Source organism: Vulpes vulpes, chromosome 16, assembly GCF_048418805.1.
Source record: "Vulpes vulpes isolate BD-2025 chromosome 16, VulVul3, whole genome shotgun sequence".
Taxonomy (NCBI): domain Eukaryota; kingdom Metazoa; phylum Chordata; class Mammalia; order Carnivora; family Canidae; genus Vulpes; species Vulpes vulpes.
Window position 1 is genome coordinate 18,375,404 of NC_132795.1, and position 15,377 is coordinate 18,390,780.

Consider the following 15,377-nt stretch of genomic DNA (forward strand, 5'->3'; position numbering starts at 1 on the left):
GCTTTAGAGATCTGAAGAAGGTCCCCCTAGAATGTTCAGGTAGAAAGTGATCAGTATATATATGTAAGGAACTACATCAGACCAGGGAAAGAATTAGAGGAAAAATACTTGTTGCTTACTTAAGACTGGAAATAGCTCCTGTTTCCAACCAAGGAGGAAAGTCTCATATTTCATGGCCCATTGGGTAGAATTAGTAGTGAGGAAAAAATCAGCCCTAGACTAGAAGCAGTTCTGGTACCATCTAATAAGGTTTAAAAGCAAACCTCAAAAGAATGCAAGTAATTTAGCCTAGAGTAAGCATCAAGAATATTTATAGGAATATAAAAATAACCAGCACCCTACAAGGGAATATTGACAATGTCTGACATTCAATCCAAAATTACCAGGCAGATTATATTTCTAAAACTTTGCCTCTGTGTGAGAAAGGATTATCAAGAAATTGAAATCTTCTGACAAACCATAATTAATCCAATGGATAGAAAGGAAACAAAGTTGAATACAAAAGTTTACTTATTAGCAAAAAGATAAAAAGTGGAGGGTTGTTTTTTTGTATGTCCATTAAGTGCAATTGACATCGAGATTTTTTTGTTGTTGTTTTAATAGGGCTATTGTGTTGCTATGGTTACAAGTTGCCTTGGCATTTTCACTAGGAAACGAGGTGGTCTGAACATTCCTCCCACTTTTTACATCTGCCCACATGCTCCAGACAGTGATTGGTAACCTGGCTTCCAGCCCTAACCTCCTCCGCCACCCCAGTGAGTGCACATTTTTCATCCCCTTCTCAGAAAATTTTAGCTCCTCTGAGATATGAAGTTAAGCTCTGGTTCCTGCTCAGAATGCATATTGTCAAACCACAAGACCCTGGGCAGCCTCCTCTGTGCAGCTCAATAACCTTTTACCTCTTTGGCATGATGTATATGCATGAGATCACCATGAGAAAATTCATTAATTTTAATCATAAGCTCTTTAAAAACGCATTTAAAAATAAATTTAATCACTACAGAGATATCCATCTTGAAATTCTGGATGTTTTTCTTAAAGCAATGTAAAGCAATTGTAAGTTATTTTTGCAGCCTCTGGATGATTCTTCTAAATTTTACACGTTCATATATCATCAAATTTTTCCTCTCTCCTTCCCCATTTTGATGTCCTCCTCCCATCTTCTTACCAGTTTTTCTTGTAATCGTTATTCCCATCATTCAAGTTTGTATCTCTGAAATTTAATCCTCGAATCACATCATTGGAATGCCTCCTAAGAAATAAAGAGACAGAAAGCAGAAACATTCCCAGGATTGGGCCTCCTGAGGACTGGCCCGGTAGTAGCAGCAACTGCAATTGGTCATCCTCAGGCATGGGAAGAACTGCTAACCATACCCTAGCTCAGGTTCTTCCATTTCTCATTTCTAATTGTCTTTATTCCTGAATTCCCTTTTCAACTTCTCTCCATACTCCAATCCAAGTGATCTTTCTAAACTGCAGTCTGTCACTTGAAAGCCTCCTAATGGATCCCCACTGGCAGTAAGATGATGTCCAAGCTCCTGAAAATAGCATTTGAGGCCCTTAGTGATCTGGATCCTGCCTCCTACTCTGAACTCAACTCTCAATGTTCATGCCCCTCCCTATCCTCCTGCCAGTCTTCTTTCTCACCCCTTCACCCACCCACAGCAAACTCCCTATCATTCCCAGATCCCCCATGTTCTATACTTTCCTTTGCCACCATGCGAGGCTTTCTCAGCCTAGAACCCCCTCTGTTCCTCATTCCTCCTCCATACCAGACCAGAATATCAAATTATAATAATATAGTTTCCAGGATGATCTTTTATCCTAGAAAAGGGCACATAGCACTCTGTCTCATAGCTTCTGTTGTCTCTGATCTTTGCAGCCAAGTTTATTTTTAACTGTGAATTGGAATTCTCTACAGTTGTGAGTTTTATGATGTCAGATACCAGTAGGAAACTGAACATTCAAATCAGTGATCCACGTGTCTGAAAATATATGAATGCTTAGGACTATATGACTCTGGTCTAAGAAGAAATTAGTAATTAGCGGGTCCTTGGGTTACCACACTCTGAAATCTCCAAGTACTTTCAAATACTTCATTGCATTCAAATACTTCATTTCAAATACTTCATTGCATTCAAATACCCTCTCATGGCGGCCACAGTGGCATTGCTTACATTCTGACACTTGACACAAGATACTTTTTATGGGCAATAGTAGCACAATTTCCGATTGCCCAAGCCATGGGCAGATATGTGGCAGCCTCAATACTCCTGATATGTGATCCACTGCCTCCCTGGGCACACCTGACCAGTGACTGCAGGGCTATTCTAACCCAAATCTGTGATATCTTGGAAAACACTCAATACTACAGACGCACAAGACTTGAAATTAGACTCTCTATACCTCTACTTCTATCATGTGACCTTAAAGAAGTCATTTCTCCTTTCTGTGTCTCACTTATCTCCTCTTTAAAACTAGTAATTTGGACAAGATCACTGATTTTTCAACTGGGATCCAGTTGACTGCCTGTATCAGAATCACCAGGGATGCTTTTTGTCAATATAGACAATTGGGACCCTCCCCATCCTATTGAATCACACTCCTTAGTAAGGAGTGAAGAGGCCTGGGGAAGGGGGGAGTTTAGAGAATAGGAGAAATTTAAAATCAACATTTTAGATAGCTTCTTAACTAACTCTTATGCTTTTTAGACTTGGGATCCACTGCAATGGATGATGAGGTAAGCAGTGTCTCTCCACCATGCTCCCAATATCTAAGTTACTATCTATTATGAGATGTGTAAAAAGGGAAAGAGTTATTAATAAATTTTAAAAATTAAGTTTAGAACTATATTTACAATATAAAATTTAGAATTGTGGTATTTAAAAATTAACAATAGGGACTTCAAGGTAATCATTGTAAATTGTGCCACTTCCATTCATTCATCTTCCCTTTTATTTGTCTGGGTGGGAGAGCAAAGTCTTCCAGGCCTTTCCTGACTATGTGCATAGTCCTATATATCCATGTGGACTTACAGATTTGTAGGAATATATCAGAGCTTTTCAAAAGCTCCCAATTCACCAGTTTTTCCTCTTAAGTTTTGTGGTCTGCCTTTAAATGCTAGAAGTCTTACTATTCTTATTGAGATTTAGCTATTTTTCTTGAGTAAATACTCTTTGATCATTGCAAATCTCTAATTAATTTCCAGAGTTCTAAAGAAGTTGATTTTGATAGTTCTTGATGCTCATATGGAAGAGCAGATTTTTGGAGATCTTTACACCCCTAATTTGTTTGTTTGTGTTTTGGTTTTACCTCGTGGCCTTCTCTGAATCCCACCCCAACTATGTGCAGACATAGTCCCAGAATTTCAGGGTTGGTAAGCTCCCAAGAAGCCTTCAACTATGGGTAACTGGAGACATCCTTCAGATGGGTGCTGCTGAGAGGCATTCTCTATGCTTCTCCAAGGTTCTGGGAGAACCCAGGCCCCATTGCTTAGTGACAACCTCAATAATGTACCCTTATATTAGCTTTTCCTCTTTCCCTGCCTCACTCTCCATTCCTTCACTCCTGCTTCAAAGAATTGCCTCTCAAATAAAAACTCACACACCCTAGTCCTTGCCTCAGGCTCTGCCTCAGAGAGGACCCAAACTAAAATAGCTTTCAGTTCTGGTGAACACTCAACAAATTATTGTAGTGCTTTGCTTCACCACAGTTTTCTGGGTTTTAATCAAATCTGAATATATTCAATAGGGTTATGTAGCACTCATGTGTTTCCCAGGGTAAGAGAGGAGTGAGCATTAAAAAAAGCTGTTCTAAAGCACTATGATTTCTAGGTTAGAAAAGGAGCCGCCAGCCTTTGGATTGGGGGTAATAAGCAAATATAGCAAAGGATAGTGATATATGGAGACATTTGCTTTTTACCTCCAAATAAAACCAGATTTTAGAACTAGAAAAGCAGCCTCCCTCATACTAAGGGTATCATGCAATTAAATAGAAAGAGGTCTGGGCAAGTTCTTCCTTGGTTGAGCACTCGGATAATCACCACAGGGCTTGATAATGATGATTATAATGCTGACAACAACAGAAATGATAGTTCCCATGATTGACAGCTGACCATGCTGGGCACTCACCATAACCACTTAAAGCTTAGACAGCTCCAGCTAATGAGAATTAGCACCTGATGGGAACATGCATCTGAGTTGCCTTCCCTTACTGGGTGCCTAAAGGCCATGGTGTCTATCTGAATTGAACTTGGATTTACATAAAATGCATGTGTATTCTGACTTCCAAATGTCCTTTTAACTATATAAAATTTCATTTGCAGCATCCTTCCATCTGGAGATTCTTGTTACTATTCCAAGTGGCCACGAGATGCATTAGCCACTGGGTCACGTGGTTGCCATTACCAGGTGCTCATAGAAAAACTCCCACCTAGCAGTTTCTAGCAAGAAGCCTAGCAACAGACTCTGGAAGGATTTAAGGGGTCCATGTCATCACTTCACATGTGGGTAAGGAGTTATTTGCCTACCAGCAAGAAGCTTTTCGTTTACCTCTGGGCCTGTCTAGTGGCAGTCACGCTGTTTCAGGGACTGAAGACATCTTTCCATTAAGGATTTGACACAGACAACAAAAATTAATGTAAAACTTGTAGAGAAATATTGAATCTACTTTTTGGGATAAAACACACAGTTCTCTACACTGTTAATTATAAGTAGTATCAACACACTGTCGTGTCTCCTCAGTAGAAATAGTTGTGAAACCTTCTGACGAGAATGTTTAGTGCTAAGGTAGGCGCCTAATAAGAATTATAAATGACCACAAAAACATGTGGTTTTGTTTGTTTGTTTGTTTGTTTTTGTTTTGTTTTTTAGTAGCTATCATGTGCCAGGAACTTCACATCCATTATCGCTAGCCTTCAGAGGCACGCTGTAAGTAGTACTCCATGAGATCTCCAGGTTACATGTGGGGATACTGCCAGAGGTTAACTTGTCTAATTTAATATATGATGTTTGAATGAATGAGTATTTGTATGAATAAATAAATGAGAATGAATAAGTGAAATTAGCTAATTAAATGAAAGGGGAATTGGGACCTGCTCTAGAGCAGGACCAGCAATGCTTCTACTTTTGTCATTTTGGTTCAGAAATAACTTTTTCTTTTAATAACTTTTTTTTTGCTTCTTTTCAATACTTCCTGCCAGCTGGTATTTTCCTGATAGTGGATCCAAAATACTGATTTCATAGTATTCTCATATTTTCATGTCCGCAATTTCTTATAGTTGTTTATTGACCCAACTAAAGATAACTGACTGACAATATATGTATTTCTGCCTTTATGTAATGTTTCACTATCTACGTAATGCCAGAAATGGTGAATGAATGACTTTAACAACAACCTTCACAAAATGCTTATAAATGTTTTGTGTCAAAATAAACTTTTGCACTTGAATTAGAAAAGATATTTAAGTTTGTTGATTTCTTTTTTCATTATAAAAACATACTAGTTATGGAAAGTTTGACAAAACAAAATAGAATAACCTTTTTATAAATATATATGATATCACTACTGAAACCGTTGTTAGCATTCTAGTGTGCTAAATTTCCTTCCTGCCTCCCTTCATAGCAGAGGTCTTTTGTTTTGCTTTGTTTTGTTTTGTTTTCAATGGAGGGGTATTTTAATGCCTATCATTTTTTGTTTTCCTTAACATGTAACATTTTTAAAGTTTTTAGCACAGTATACTTTTTTTAAACATCATTTTTAATAACAGCATAAAAATAATTATATTATTATTTGGGAAATAATTCATATATACAACATTTAAAGCATTTGTTTATCTGCTTGAAAGCATTTAATGCAAGCAATTTTCAGAATTTAGATTTAGATTTATTTCCTTAGGTATAATTGTATATGTATATATATCATATACATGATTATATGATTCTTCATATATATATAATTTTTATTATATATATATGTATATATATATACATATATATATATATATATATGATTCCTCCCTCCAAATTCATAAGCTTTTTCCCTGACAGCTTTGTGGTACCTCTGATCACTGAATATTATCTTAATTTTAACAGGTTTGGTAAATTTGTTTCCTCACTAATATTTTTCCACTTAACTATTTCATATTCACCACTGCTCAAGCATGTTGCCTTGAGTGTGAGAGAAAAAATGGCAGATATTGCTAAAGTCTTTTCCAATTCTAAGACCAACCAAAGGACCAAGTCACCAGTTTTCCATGTTTAATTCAACAAGCAAAACAATACAGTTCAAAAGCATATGAAAGCAAAGCTAAAAAAAAAAAAAAAAAAAAAAAAGGAAAGCAAAGCTAATTATATTCATCCTGCCCAGACTCCACTTCCACCCCCTGAGGTGACCAGTACTAGCAACCCGATGTGCATCCTTCCACCTTTTGCCTTTTCCCTGGTTCATGATACTGGCACAAGTACACATAAGGATACATGTTGTAGATTCTTACCGAAATACTTCCAGATGAAATTATATGGCATTTGGGAATTGCTTAAAAATATTTGCTTGAAATGTGTTGGCAGGGGGGCACCTGAGTGGCTCAGTCGGTTGAGTGTCTGCCTTTAGCTAGGGTCATGATCTCGGGATCCTGGAATCGAACCCTCTGTCAGGCTCTCTGCTTCTCCATCTGCTATTCCTCCTGCCTGTACTCTTTCTCTCTGTCAAATAAATAAATAAAATCTTTTTTAAAAATTTTAAAATAAAAATGTTTTGGTATATTTCTACTTGTGATTATAGTTGCTATTCTTAGGAAACAGAAATTATCATATTTAAATAATCTCATTTTATTCTTATTTTGCTTATAGTTTTTATTAGGAATCAATATCATCAAATGCCTTTTCAGAATCTATTGATATCATATTTTTTCTTTCAATGTATTAATGAAATTATGAAATAAATGATAGAGAGTCTTATTTCTAAATCATCCTTGCAGTCATCAAATAAATTCTATATGGTGATAGTGTATTATTATTGTGATACATTGCTAAGGTCTGTGTGCTATTTTATTAGATTGATTTATCTATACCATTCATAAGTTTGGTTTGTAGTTTTTTGTTTGTACTCTATCAAGTTTTGGTATTAACATCATGCTGACATTGTAAGAATTATTCCATCATTTTCTATGGTCTGGAATAGTTATATAATATTAAAAGTATCCATTTTTTAAGGCTAAAAAGAACTAAGCTATAAAAACATCACATCTGGAGCACCTGAGTGGCTCAGTGGTTGAGTGTCTGCCTTTGGCTCAGGTCGTGATCCCAGGGTCCTGGGATCAAGTCCCGCATCAGTCTCCCTACAGGAAGCCTATTTCTCCCTCTACCTATGTCTCTGCCTCTTTCTCTGTGTGTCTCTCAATAAATAAATAAAATCTTTAAAATAAATAAATAAAAACATCACATTCTAAAGCCTTTTCTTAAATGGTAAATCTACAACTACCTAGCTTAGATCATCTATGGCATCATTCCTAAGTTCACAAAAAATAGAAATCAATGGGGGTTCTTGATAAATACAGAAATTACTAGGCCCTGACCCTGGAGATTCTGATTCATCGGATCTGGGATATAATCAGCTGTAGGAATTTATAGTTTCAGCAGGTAGAGGATTTGTAGCATAACTCTATGGTAATTAGTCTAATCAAGTTTCCCAATTAATTTTAGTTTCGTTTGGGTAATTATATTTTCCTGGAATATAATTTCTTCTAAGTTTCCAAATTTGTTGCACTTGAGTTATATGTGATATTATCTTACAATTCTTTTGATCTCTTACATTTCTGTGGTTATGTTTTCTGTCTCATTCCCCATTTTATATATTTTTGCTTTTTTTCCTTAATCCAGTCTTAACGGAACTTATCTATTTTATCAACTTTTACAAAGAAGCAATTTTCAGATTTATTTAGCCTCTGTGACAATTTAAAATTTCTATATCATTAATTTCAATTTCCTTCTAAATTAGTTCTGTCTTAGATTATACACCAGTCAGATAGTTCATGGTTATCCATTTTGATTTAACTACATGTATATATCTCAAGATTCCTTCATTACCACTATTCTCTACCCTGAATATCTTTTCCTGTCTGGAGGACTTTGGACTTATTTATAGTTTGCTTAAGGTCTTTCTTTCAGCAAATTCCTCTGATTTTGTTTAAGTCTTCTCTGATTATTCTATTTACTCTTCTCTATGGCTGCTGACCCTTGAAGTATATTGTTATTTTCCTTGGCCCTTGAAGATACTTTAACACTAGAATCTTGAGAGCGGTGGAAGCACAGCAGTCTCTGACTGTGCAGCCCATTACATTGATGTAAAAGTTTTCAATCCCTTGCCTAGAAACTGAGAAGATCTCTCTCTTCATGGGAGAACACCTAGCTTTCTTCTTTGGCTTCCTGGGGAACAAAAAGACAGGCACACTCATGCTAGCCAATGTCAACCTTCTCTCCAAGTCCTCAGGGATATCCATGTGCCAAGCCCTCCCCAGGAATTGTAGCTTTCAAACTTTCCCTAGGCTTTATCTGGACTTTATCTGGCTCTAGAGTGGTAGGAGGAAAGGAAGCTTGGCCTCCGTGTACCACTTGCTTCCCAGTTAACCCAGGAGAAGTTTCAACTTGGAGTTATTAGCAATAAACAGTAAGAGAGAATAGGGCCTGCTAAGACATCATGTTCCCAGCATTCCCTAAGCTATGTTTAATATATACCTTGATTATATAAGTTCTGAAAAGATTTATGGTTGTCACAGATATGTATTACTCCTTTGAGTGGCCCAACTCCACCCCCTTGAAGGGCACTTCTGCTCTATTGAGGAACCAGTAAATGCATCTCCAAGGTATACAGTCCAGAAAACATCATGGCATTTATCTTTTTATATCTGAACACATTTTCTCTGGGAGATAATCCCCCACTGTCTGTATCTTGAAGTGAAGCTAAAAGAACTGAATAACCCACCTCAGCCATGAAAGATAAAGTAAAGGGTGCAGGTTCTACCAATCAGATGTCTCCATCAGGGACTTTGATTCTTGTGGTGGTGACACAAAGATCTAGGGATGACTGAAAATTTGTATGTGGTGACAGCACCAGGATTTTAAGTCCAGTGAGGGCAACAGTAAGAGGTGATGAAACTCTGGCCATGTTTACTGTAGCCAAGTCTCTCTTGGTTCCTATTTTCCAAGCCTAATTTTTTAGACTTGCTATTGATTCTGTGAGTTGCCTAACAATTCCTTTTTCATTTAAGTTAGCTGGGGTTGATTTCTGTCACTTATAACCAAAAACCCCTATGAACACAGAATGCCAGAAAACTCCTCAATGTTCAACTTCATTGCAAAATCCAGGATGGCATGCTGCACTAGTAGCTACGCTTTTAGCCAGTTCTAAACAACACCAGCTTCTCATCATCCTTCTCCTACCCTACCCCACACTCATTCCTATCTTCCAGTGACTACAATCCCTGGAATGATCAACATTCCTCTTCTGAAATACAGCCAGATTAAATCATAAAAGTAAGAAAATCCAACATTTCAGATGACCCTTTTTTTGTTGTTGTTCATGGTTTTATTTTAATATGAGAGTCATATGATTTTGTAATAACATCCTCTGGGATATATTGGCTTTAGTGCAGGAATATACAAAATATTAAGATAATAAAATACTAGGCTGAAACTGAATAAAGCAATCTGACAGAGGTTATTAGAGGTTATTCGGTAAAATTTTCATTTGATCCACACAATTTTCCTTAGATTCACTCACTTTATTTAAGATCATAATTCATTTACTCCTAACTCCTGTTTTCCCCCTATATATCTAAGCTAAGAAAATAGCAAATGCCCAGCAAATACTTCAGCACCAAAAATGTTGGAAAATGAGAATAGTCAATTTGTTCATTTCTAATGTGAAGCTTCTCATCCTACATCACCACCTCAATACAAACCAAAAGAGATAGTTTCCCTAAACATTGTTAATTTGATTAATACATAGTGTATTTGATATTCTATTACTTATGTGCCTGTAAGACACATGGATTAGATAACTTCCAATTTTCCATATGTACTGGTTTTGACATTTAATACCTTCTGATTTTCAAGGAAATAAATAAACAAATAAAGTAATTTGATCAACCTTTATCTTTGCTAGCCTCATGAAACTGCTTTCAAGTTTTCTGACATAAATCTCTGGTTCTGATTCAACTTGTTAGAAAAGTAGATATCATATTTCCGAAAACATTACCTTCATTGAGTCACATTTTGTCTATTTGAACATATGTTCATTATTTTATAATCTTCCTTTATATATTCTACTCTGCCTCTACAGAGAAGTACCCCAAAGCATTTGCAAGATAAACACATTCCCATTGTCTCCTAAGTCTGTCTCCTTTGGAAAATCTTTCCTTTTTTCATCTTTTTCAGTTTTATCCTTTGGTTCTAGACCTAGACTGTTACCTATTCTTCTGTAAGATTCATCATGTTTCCTCTGATCCTGGTGTTGTACCAAGTGCTTAATGAGTGTCATTTCATACTAGCCTCACAACTCTATAAACAGGAGTTAGTCTCTTCATTTTATAGATGATGATCTAAAATTGATAATTAGGCAACTTGCCCAAGACCACACCGTGAGTTAGTCAAGCTGGAACTGGGCTCTTGGTCTAATTTCATCTATGCTTTAAATACTATGCATATTGCCACTTTTTGGCTAAGCTGCCTGTATGTCATTTTTATCAGAGAAGACAAAAAGGGAAGCCTCGTCCTTTAGCTAATTACTTGCTTTTACTGTCATTATCCAAGAAATGCCTCAATACATCCTTGGCCCTACTTCTAATTACTGTTCCAAAGTAGCTCAATATCAAACAAATAAAAAATATCATATTTGGGGGCGCCTGGGTGGCTCAGTCATTTAAGCAGTGGACTCTTGATTTCAGCTCAGGTCTTGATTTCAGGGTCTTGAGATCCAGCCATGTGTCTAGCTGCATGATCAATGGGAAGTTTGCTTGAGATTCTCTCTCTCCCCTTCTTCCTTTGCCCCTCTCCTGCACTCCCCACCCCCCTTTCTCTAAAATAAATAAATATTTTTTAAAACATCATATTTTGTAGATGACCAGTTCTCTAACATTTAATGGTCTTATGGCTAACAACCTTATAAAGCAAGTCAAGACCTAAGCACATGAGTTTCTCTAAAAAGTTGAAATTTTCAAAAAAGAGATATTCTGCATGTTGTTAGAGCTTAATAATATGCAGAATATCAAAACTTTTAAATATTATAATCATTATGGCCATGATCTAAGGTTATGGCCATTTAAATCTGAATTAATTTAAATTATATAGTTAAAGTGTTTCTATAATTTCTTATTCAACTTATAATTTCCTTATAATAACAATATATGCTGTTATGTTTCTAATTTTAAGATGATCAGGTCTTGATTGAGTTAATTAGAACTTAATGAGGTCAAAGTCAGTAGATCAATTAGCACAAATTTGGTTTATCAGTTAGGATTCTCAATATATTTTACTATGCAAAATAGTATTAGCTTAAATAAAATAGCTATTTATTTCTCTCTCATTAAATGAAGTACAGATATAAAAGGTCTTAGGCAGGTATGACCTTCTCTATGGTGTCAGAAATCCAGGTCCTTTTTTTGCCCTGTATCACTGGAGTTCTGTCCTTGTCTGCATTGTCCAACACAATGTGCCATTCCTCCAAAGGAGGAATAAGAAAAGTAGGACATGTCCCTGCCCTTTGAGAATATTTTCATGAGTTTACAAATTACTTCTGCTCACATCCCATTGGCCATAATTTAGTCACATAGCTATTCTAGGTATCTTTATACCCAGGTAAAAACTCTATTGCTATGAAAGGGGTAAGAAAATAATTGGTACAATAGAAATCTCTTCACAGTTGATGAATGAAACTTCCTATGGAAAGCATAGTTTTCTACTTAACATTTTTCCTCATCAAAGATTCCATGGTTATAATTTTTTATTTCAAGTATTCAAACCATCAAAATTAAGTCAGCAGCCTTTGAACCCATTAAAGCTGTTAAAATTGTAATACTTTAGGAAAATTATTTTCTTCTATTAAAGAGAAATAGAAACTCGGGGCAGCCCAGGTGGCTCAGCAGTTTAGCGTCACCTTTAGCCCAGGGCCTGATCCTAGATTCCCAGAATCGAGTCTCACGTCAGGCTTCCTGCATAGAGCCTGCTTCTCCCTCTGCCTGTGTCTCTGCCTCTCTCTCTCTCTCTCTCTTTGTCTCTCATGAATAAAAAAATAAAATCTTTAAAAAAAAAAAGAAAGAAACTCAACATAATGTTAAGAAACAGAATAGGAATTAAATTAACTCAAATTCTATGGTGACTGATATGCAAATATTTTCTCACTTTCTTATCTTTCGAAACAAGATGTTAAGCCAGTTGAATGTTTCGTATTCCCAAAGCCCTGTATCAACAGTTCTTCATTATTTCAAGGGTCCTGTTACTAAATATTTCCAATTTCTGATTTCAACTTAATTTTGGTCAGGCTGAATTAGCAAATTTGGATTTGTGTTTCTCTTTTATTTCTGTAATTATCCATTTTTCCATGTGCTGGAGTTGAGCCCAAATTGTTTTAAAAGAACATATAGTGTCTCTCCCTACAAACCAGTATCCTTCTCCTCACACTTGTTTGGAGAAGGGGATGACTGTCTATTTAGATATAGACCCTCAATAAGTTTCTCTGGTTCCTTATTGCCTTCAAGAAAATGGCCAGCATAAAATATCTTCACTTACCCATGGTGTAATCTAGAACTCACTGCCATTCAAGAAGTAATATTTGTGAAGGACTTCTTCACAGCACTGGACACACTAAAAATTTATCTCAAATTAAATCAATCCATCAGAAACTTGTACACTATATTTTGCTCCTTGTAGAATTACTTTTATTGATGCAAGCCTTGGCATTGTGCCATAGTCAGATATTAAAATATATTGTAAAGAATTCCCTTTGAAACTTGTTATTATAGTTATAGCAAAGATATTAAAAATGGTGTCAAAACATTATTCACTGACTTGCCCTTTGACTCATAAAAAAATTTTGTCCCCTCATAAAGAGCAGTCAGTTGAATCCAGCACAGGTTTGCTCAGTTGCTCATACACCTGGGCCACAGGGTCATTCAAGATGATGACTTTAAGGACTGGGCAATAGAAGTACTTTGCCCCTAGAATAAACTCCAGACCAAGGCTCCCTAAACAAACTTTTGAAATTTCCTCTGTAGAAGTAGTTCCAAGTGTGTTTGGGGATAGAAGACAGAAGCACATCAGGACCAAAGTAAACACACACTCATGATAATAAAAGAGGAGAAACAGAAAAGTAGCTCAGCCCAGGAGGGAAATGTACCAAGGAGCTCCATTCACACCAGAGCCCTCCTTGCTTTAGCAATCACTGGAGACCCAACTGCTTCCCTGCTTCGGCCAGGCAGCCTGGGGAAACAGCTGGTTTTGAATAATTGTCGGCCTGAAAAAGTTTTCCCAACCCTGTTCTTAGCACCTTGGGACAGAAATAAGAGCTGTATTGATTTTTGCTTTTTAACAACTGCTAAATCTGCAGGCCAAGGGTCAAACTATTTAATGAAGATAAGAAAATCTGGATTCAGACTGACATATAAAAAGAGAAAGGGAGAAAAAGAAAAGAGGAGGAACTAAATGAGGTAATATGTGTAAAGTCTAACATATGGTAAACCTTGTTTATTAATTACTTGTAATGATTCTTATTAATTACAAGGTTAAAGCCTACCTTTAGCATTCAGCCAAAATGAAATGAACTTAATACATCATTTAAAGGATCAACACATCCACTCTGGCAAAGAAGAAGAATAAAAGGAAAGGGGGAAAAGAAGAGAGGGACGGAGAAACAAAATAAAGAAGGAAATAGGGAAACAAAATCTGGAGCCTGAATTTAAAGTTAAGAGATTATCTTACAAGGTATGGCATTTGTCTTGTTACAAGTTAGTCTAAAGTTGCACTATACAACTCCAAATTCCGTCAAACGATTGATATTTTAAACCAGTGGCAGAATCAGAAGGCGGAAAACTCCTAAAGAGCTTACAGAATTTTGTCAATGGACACACAAATCCACAGATACAGGTATTGGCACACTTATCTTTATGCAGCATCAATCAAAGGTGCTATCCATCGTTATATTCATGTATAAGTAATATATGAATATATCTATATATGTTTTTGTTAAAAACAAAAAACAAATTTGTTTAAAAGTATTACCAAGGGTGCCTCGGTGGCTCAGTCAGCTAAACGTCTGAGCCCTGATCTCAGATCAGGTCATGATCTCAGGGTGGAGGGATCTAGCCCCAAGTTGGGCTCTATATTCAGCGGGGAGTCTGCTTGAGATTTTCTCTCTCCCTTGGCTCCTCACCCACCTCTCTCTGAGCTTCTTAAAGTATTAGGGGTGCCTGAGTGGCTCAGTCAGTTGAGCATCTGAGTCTTGGTTTCTCCTCAGATCACGGTTGTGAGGTTGAGCACCATATCAGGCTATGTGCTCAGTGTGGAGTCTGCTTGAGATTCTCTCTCTCCCTCTCCCTCTGCCCCTCCCCTCATTTGCTCTCTCTTTCTCAAAAATAAATAAATAAATCTCAAAAATAAAAATAAAAGTATTACCAAATTTTCAGAGGCCTCTTGTCATTATCTCCTCAAGCAAAAGATACCATTATGTGGAGAAGGTGATAAGATTAAGGCATATTATATTCTTAAAAGAGATTCATACTTCTATTTCCAATAATGACAGGCTAGGGTTTGTTTTTTTTTTTGATCAGTTCTTTTGCTGAAAATAAATAAAGATATTAGTTATCGTTTTTTGGACTTTCTTATGGCATTTTTTATTTACACTAGAGACACAAAAATGGATAGATTATGGTCTCCATGTTTAAAAAATTCAGAAAGAACACAGAAAGTAGAAACTACCCTACATAGTGGCAGAGAGGACACAGAAAACTCAAAGTGGATTGAGTTTCACCTTTTGGAAAGCAGTGAATTTTGAGCTGTTCTTGAAGTATGTGAATTGCCAGAATTATGTGAGGAAGGCATTCTAAGCAGAGAACACAGGCAACTTCCCAAAGAAAAGAATTTAAAACCTGTAGACGGACAGCGAATGAACTGACTTGGCTAGAGTCTTGGTCGTTGGCTAGAAAGACCATAATGATGAGCATAAAAATCTAGATTCCTTATTGAAAAGGATCATAGCTTGCACTTCCACATGATTCCAACACTGGACATTTCTGAGTAGACAATAAACAATTGTTGATTGATTCAACCTGATTCCAATACAACACATATTTTATTCAGCATTTACTCTAATAAGAAATGAAGCTAGAG